We start from the raw sequence: 8,314 nt of genomic DNA on the forward strand, positions 1-8,314 counted from the left end.
TTCTCACACTCACTCACACACTCTCTCCTATTCTCTCTCACTCACACACAAACACACATTTTCTCTCTCTCTCACTCACATACATTCTCTCTCTCTCTCTCTCTCTCTCTCACACACACACATTCTCTCTCTCTCTCTCACACACACACATTCTCTCTCTCTCTCTCACTCACACACACACATTCTCTCTCTCTCTCTCTCTCACTCACACACACACACACACACTCACCCTCTCTCTCCCCCCTACAGAAGCTCTATGCACCTGACCAATTCTTTTAACCTGAGTTTATTTCCTTCCTTGAATAGAGGGAGAAAAATTTGGCTATTTCAGCAAAAGTTTCTGGAAATCTGAACTCCTGCTCAGTTTTTATAGACTTTACCAGACTGTCCAAGCTTGTGGACTGGAGAATGTTTTTAGCTCGTCCTTTTCATCGTGGATTTTTCCTTTCTTGTCTCTTCGCAACTGCATTCACGTCTTTGCCTGATCCCGAGGGGAAGCTGTTGCATGTTGCATTGTTTAGAGCCTTAAAAAAAAACCCTGACCTGGTAAACGGACCGAACTCCTCACCATGACGACGACTGTTTCTCAGAAGGACTTCGGGCTCATTTATTAAAAAAGTGCACTTTTTGGTGGGTGGGTGGGTTGGTGGGTGGTGTGGGGGGAGGGCAGGTTTCAGGGGAATCAGAAAGGGTAGAGGTCAAGGACATCACTTCGTCATTGTCACGTTCATCACTAATTCATTCAGAGCTGCACTTCCTGTCTTAGCAGGAAAGAGCAGCAGATGTGTGTGTGTGTGTGTGTGTGTGTGTGTGTGTGTGTGTGTGTGTGTGTGTGTGTGTGAGGTTTTGTTTATTTCAGCATCGACACACTCCTGTTCTTTGTGTGTGTGTGATGTGGTGGTGGTGGTGTGACGAGCTGCCATTGCGGTTACTGTCCCTGTGCTCTATGTTAGAGTGGACTCTCGGCACGTTTCTAGTGCTACGCCGGAGGAGAGGAAGGCGAGACGGAGACGAAAGGTCACAGTGCAGGAAAAAAACCAACGCTAACTACGAGAGCATAAAGACGTAGAAGCCTGCGTGTGTTTTCTACGTTACCGCGGCACTCGCTGTACGCAACACCTACGCAGTATTAACACGCGGCCGCATTTTCGACAGCCGACTTGCACTGGAGAGGAAAATTTATAAACTCTCTTACTTGCTCTTTTTTAAGCTGATGCTTAAAACCATGAAGATCCGATGGTGTTTTTTTTTTTTCTTTCTTTCTTTCATTCTGTCACAAATTGTGATGTCATCGTTGCCGATTGAACAGATTTTAGACTTTTCTTTATTCATGAATCATGAAAAATCAATCAGTTACCGTATTTTCTGGAATATAAGACGCTCCAGAATGTTCCAGTACACTAAAAAATGTTTTTTTTTTTTAACGATGTATGTAACACGTAAACTATAACGTCATCAATCCCTCCTGGACGTCAGAATTTTGCGATCGCAGATATTAACACAAAGTTAAACAAACTCGGATTGTCTTCAGGTCAGACTCGAGGCGTGCCGTGCGACATCGCGACACGTGTAGAAACAGAGCGCTCTCCCGTTCGTTCGCGTGTCTGTGACGTGAGTACAGCTCTGACATTACAGATGTCTCACTGCTAGGAGTTTAACAGGAGAGTCTTGTGATCGTCATCTCACCGATTCGAAAATAATGTATTTATTATTATTAAATTTTTTATTTTTTTTTGGTCGCAACAATCACAAAAAAATCTCCACCGGGGTAACATTTAAAAATAAAACCTCTGCACTACCGATCTCATCGTCGGCATCGTGAACAATAAGTCACGTTAAATTGTCTCAGTTTTACAGTAATTACAGCTAACTAAAATAATTTTTTTAAAAATCATAGAAAAATTTTAAATAAAAAAAAAAGGCAGAGTTGCCACGGCGACCAACCGGTCTCGGATGATAGGATCTACAAAAGCAAAGTGGCATTTAGGATGGTTCACGATTCAGACGTAGCGATTTCATTCCCTCTTGACTTCATCACAGACTTTTTGAATGTGCTTCGAGAATTTTTTTTATTTATTTATTTTAGTTTCTCCTCAGGAACTAACACAACACTAACAGGACAAAATCGACATTTGCATCTGTACCATAATGAACCATTTCCCCTTCTTCTTCTTCTTCTGTTCAAATTCTTACAGAACGTCTTATACACCAGGAAATACGGTACATTAAATGGTAGCAAACTCCCAACGTCGATCAGACGTTTGACGAGAGTTTAGAAAACTCTGATCATTTCTTGACATCATAAAATGAGGATGTTTGTAGTTGTAAACAACCACTCGGGTAGAAATGCTGCTTTGCTTGTTAAATAAAAAAAAACAAGGAGGAATCAGGAATTTAGTTTGGTTTTTTTTCTCGACCGTCTTTGTCCATGTACTGAATACTGAAAGATTTCTAATATCCTATAATGATATAATATTTTGTACTGTTTAGCAGCAGCAGCAAAATGCTCTCTGCTTCCTGTCCATCGCAGTAACTCTAGCCAATCGCAGGCCTCCGTGAGCTCGTGTATGAGGAAGAGGGCAAACTGCATGGGCATTCACTAAATTCCAGGGGCTTCGTTACCAGACTTAAAGTGGGCGTGTTTCCGGAGGTCTTGGAAAAACGCCCTCTTTAAAAAAAAAACAGCATACTACGAAGGACAAAACGGTCATACAGGTAGATTTATTTTAGAAAACAAATAACAAATATAACAAACAATAACAAATTCCTCCGGGTACTCCGGTTTCCTCCCCTGGTCCAAAGACATGCATGGTAGGTTAATTGGCATCTCTGGAAAATTGTCCGTAGTGTGTGTGAGTGAATGAGAGTGTGTGTGTGCCCTGTGATGGGTTGGCACTCCGTCCAGGGTGTATCCTGCCTTGATGCCCGATGACGCCTGAGATAGGCACAGGCTCCCCGTGACCCGAGAAGTTCGGATAAGCGGAAGAAAATGAATGAATGAACAACCAAAAACTAGGGTTAGGGTTAGATTATCAAATAGGCCACACCCACCCGGTGACGCAATATCTGTTAGGCTGTTCTGAAATCCCTGGAAATAAGTGCCTGCCAAACTGCATGAGCAGCTGTTCGAAATCAGATTCAGAAATCTTCCATGATTACGTTAGACTCCGGTTTTGTTCTTTAATAAATAACAACTGCAGCCGTTGCCCAGTCGAGACCCGGTGATCTTGGGTAATAATTAACTATGAGCCACATCATATCGCATAATCACTCTGGTGATTATTTTCTCCTTTGTTCATGTTTTACTCCTCGCTTCAGCGACATCCTGCATGCTAATCTCGCACGAGCTTAGAACACGTTAATATATCGACGCTCGCTATAAAGCTGCTCCTGAGACGAACACGACACGGCGTCGTGTGCTGTTTCCACTCGCACTTCGACCCCGGATCGGAGTCGCGTGCTGCGACGCTATTAACACAGCTGTGTTAATAATTGTTGAGGTCTGATTTGAGACGTGTTTACTGGCTCGGTGTTGATTAAAAAAAAACACTGCGTTTCAACTAACAAGCGATCACGTTATCGGACACCGTCCCGGGTGCAGCCGTAACACCGAGCCGACGGAATCATCGGAGCTCTGATGCAAGCCAGAGGACGGGTTTCTACGCTGGGTCAAGAGCATGCGGTCACACTGCGATCGCAATACAATACAACACACACACACACGTTCCACAAACACAGCAGTGGCTTAACCAGCACCATTCAGTCACTAATTCCCCCTTCACTCAACATAATCAGGCTCTATTGAGGGTCTTTCCCGAGGCTCGGTTACATCACTGACACTCATTGTAGGCAAATATGTAGCGATCGTCACTGGCACTGGACGAGGCTGGGATTTTTTTGGCTGAGGCGGCGATTTACCTCCGTGACTCAGTTTCCCCTCCGCTTCCCTCTTTAGTCTGTTTGTAAACAAGGAAGCCTGCTCTGACTGAACACTAATCTTTACTGCTTCAATATGAACGAGGTCTCTCAAACGGAAGAGAAAGAAGGACAGACGGCCGAGTGAAGCCGATCCCATCTCCGTCATGCCTTTCGCCTGGGCCTAGAGTCAGACCAACTCCTCTACCTCGAACCTGTGAGGTAGAAACAAGGACACAGGAGGAGTCTGGTTAAGGTCATGCAGTGTTACACCGAGCGTGCTCAAGTGTACTTTAACCCACACGCAGGAGCAGAGCACAAGAGGGGAAAAAACATTAGTGGGAAAAAAAAAAAAAAAAAAGAGAGAGAGATCAGGAAAGAGTATCAGCAGACCAATAAAGGGCTGAAGTTTATATCTTAACAGAGCTTAAGACATTTCCATGATACACAATTTGTTTTATTTTCTTAAAAAAAAAAATACACTGCTAAAAAAATGTTAATGTTTAAGTTGCAACTTCGATTTCTGAGTCTGTTGTAGGAGCGCATGAGAGGGTGTGAGAATGAGTGAGAAAGATCGAGAAAGAGAAAGAGAAAAAGAAAGATGGAGAGAGAGAGCAAGAGTGTGAGTGAGTGCAGAGAGAGAGAGAGAAAGAGAGAGAGAGAGAGTGAGTGGAAAATAGAAAAAGCATGAGAGAGAGAGAGAGATGCCTTGATTCAGTTCAGTGATCGAGTCATTTGATCGATTCATTTAAACTCTTTTCTCTCGTGGATTTTCCTCATTTCCCATTTTCACGTTTCCCTGAATGACGTGAATCCCATCCGAGGCTTTAGAGGTTTTTCAGACAAAATCGTATTTACGCAATTACGAGGTTTTAAATACGAGCTTTTAATCAGTCCTAGCTGTGAGTATATTTCCAAAGCAATGTAGAATCACCAGTCCATCAGATTGTGTTTGTGTCTGTTTATAAGGATGCAGCTGATCGTTCAGTGTTTAACAGGTTTGTGTTTGATCACAGCTCACTCGTCAGACTCCAGACACACACACTGATGTTAAAACATGGAAAATGAAGGCACCATCTGGGCCATGATTCATCACAGCAAACAGCGACACTGACAGATTGCCGTCGATTTAATCACTTGTAAGCAAACTCGCCTACTGCTGAGATCAACTCGGAAGACTCTAAGAGCTTTATATATATATATATATATTAGCTACACACACACAGTTTTTTTCTCACCATATGCAGAGTAGTCAGCTAATCATGTAACAGCATGTATCTAACCAGCTAGTATTGTAGCGGCATGTATCTTATCAGCCAATCATGTAGCAGCATCTATCAAATAAGCAGTGTCTATCTTATCAGCCAATCATTTTGCAGCATCTATCTTATCAGCCATTCATATAGCAGCATCCATCTTATCAGCCAATCATGTAGCAGCATCAATCTAATCAGCAGCATCTATCTTAACAGCCAATCATGTAGCAGCATCTATCTAATCAGCCAATCATATAGAAGCATCTTTCTTATCAGCCAATCATGTAGCAGCATCTATATAATCAGCCAATCATGTAGCAGCATGTATCTAATCAGCCAATCATGTAGCAGCATCAATCTAATCAGCAGCATCTATCTTATCAGCCAATCATGTAGCAGCATCTATCTAATCAGCAGCATCTATCTTATCAGCCAATCATGTAGCAGCATCTATCTAATCAGCAGCATCTATCTTATCAGCCAATCATGTAGCAGCATCTATCTAATCAGCAGCATCTATCTTATCAGCCAATCATGTAGCAGCATCTATCTTATCAGCCAATCATGTAGCAGCATCTATCTAATCAGCCAATCATATAGAAGCATCTTTCTTATCAGCCAATCATGTAGCAGCATCTATCTAATCAGCAGCATCTATCTTATCAGCCAATCATGTAGCAGCATCTATCTAATCAGCAGCATGTATCTAATAAGCCAATCATATAGCAGCATCTATCTTATCAGCCAATCATGTAGCAGCATGTATCTAATCAGCCAATCATGTAGCAGCATCTATCTAATTAGCCAGTTATATATGAGCAACATTCCAATCAGCCAATCATGTGTAATGGACAAGGCACAGATCATCGTTTTTTTGTTTTCCACACAACTCAAAATAAACTAGACTAGAGTTTGCTGTGGGTGAAAATTCCCAAGAGATCAGATGGATCTCAAACTCTCAGTCATCCCAGACCATCTGATACCAACAACCATCCCACGGTTAGACGTCCCAGAGCTCACAGAGACTTTTCTCCTGATGTTCTGATGAACATAAAGTGAAGCATTTGACCTGATTGTGCAGGATTGAACTCGCTTTCACTGATTAAGTAACTGAATAAACCTCCAGGTATATTCCTAATACAATGGACGCAAAGTGAGTACATTTTACAGTCTTGTATTCCCAGGACTAAGAAGCGCTCAAAGGCAAAAGGTTTACATAATAAAAGACACTGAAATCTTTCTTCCTGCCAAAAAACGGAAGACCGGATTGAAATCTGTCCTCATCCCCGAGGGCAGGAGAGAGAAATGTATTAATAAAAGATGAACTGACAGATGGTATGATATTAATTAATTAATAAATACTACTAATACTATTACTAATAATAATAATAACATATGGAGCATTTTTATTGGATCAGGAGTTGAAAAACAAAGGATGGGTCATGCTTTATGAATTCTCCAGGTTTTCGCTGGATTATAAAAATAAATGTCACTAATATATATATATATATAATTCATATACAAAAAAAATAGGTCTATGGAAACTGGGAAACGGAGTGAGTGTGAGTGCACAGCGCCACCCTGTGGTTCATAAACGAACAAAAGAACCCTTTTTTTTTTTTAATAAAAATGGGGCCAAACCGGCTTCAACTGGCTATAAATAGAAGCCTGTTGCTAAAGGAAGACTCGAAAAGGCTTGACAAGAGATCTGGGTTAGGTGTTCATGTGCAGATGCTGCTTTTATGCTGCTGTAACAACAAGAAGCAGCTTGACGTCTAAGTACGTCATTGTTTGCTGCCAGGGGTGTGTACTGTATATTTTACCCACAATGCACTGCAAGAACAGGTCAGTTTTCACACACAGAATTCATTCAATTGAGTTTGAAATGCAGTGTTTATATGCAGGTGATCTGAGAAGACCTGGTGCTTCTGTTCGGATACGGAATCTCATACAGGATGTAATTACATGTGAGGAATTAAAGGGAATGGAGAGAAGAAGAAAAAAAGTAGTTATAATAAGTAGTTGTTTCATCGAAAGGCTTTTTATCCTGAAAGGAAACAAACACCCTATCATCATCATCATCATCATCATCATCATCATCTTAATGAATTTATTAAAGAAAGCATTGGTTTCTTTTCCCTGCAACAACAAATAATAGTCATGATAGCTTTTCCAACCAAGAGTGTTTATATTCTAATCTACTGCACTAAGCAGGAAAAACATCACATTCACCCCTACAGCATTTTCATTTACTGCGAGAGCTGTGTGTGCCCTACTTATTACTTCAAGATTCGTTTAAAAAAAAAAAGCAGCAAAAAAGCTGCTTTAATTTGGAAAAAAGTGTTAGGATGTAAAAGGTGCAATCAAAAGACAATAATAATAATAATAACAACAACAACAATAATAATAATGTAAAAATATCCTGGAACAATAATAACATGAGAATTATCTAAATATAAAGAAAAACCTACATACAGTATGAGAAAACCTACTTGGATAATTGATTTCTGGGCCAGAAAAGTTTACTGTCAGTCATTTTCTAAACATCAACCGTAAGTGGGAAAGGTGGAGGAGGGAATGAGGGGGAAAAGTGTTCACATGTCAAACCCACCTGCAGAACCTTTTTTTTAATATGACAATTTTCCATACTTCCCCTTTAAATCAGCTCAGCCACAGTATATAACAAAACTGTTTAATAAATCAATCAATCAATCAATCCAGGCCCATGACAGTCAGCCTTTAGTCATATAGTGTATCTACTGACAGAGAGGAAGAGACTGGACAAGCTGATCAGGAAGGCCAGCTCGGTCCTGGGGATTCCACTGGACACTGTACAGGAGGTGGAAGAAAGGAGGATGGTAGCAAAACTATCATCACTGGTGGAGAACGACTCTCAGTCCCTGTATGTAACAGTGTCAGCTCTGAGCAGCTCCTTCGGTGACGGACTGTTACATCCTAATTGTCTGAAGGAGCGATACAGACGCTCTTTTCTCCCTGCTGCTATTAGACTTTACAACCAAAGCTACTCCCGGTGAACCAGTCACCATAATACACACTGGATTACTGTTTAACTGCAATAATAAAGTATTTTAAACATGTGTGATAACAGAAATTTTGAAAAACGTGCAATATAACCTGTGTGC

Source organism: Tachysurus fulvidraco, chromosome 22, assembly GCF_022655615.1.
Source record: "Tachysurus fulvidraco isolate hzauxx_2018 chromosome 22, HZAU_PFXX_2.0, whole genome shotgun sequence".
Lineage (NCBI taxonomy): Eukaryota > Metazoa > Chordata > Actinopteri > Siluriformes > Bagridae > Tachysurus > Tachysurus fulvidraco.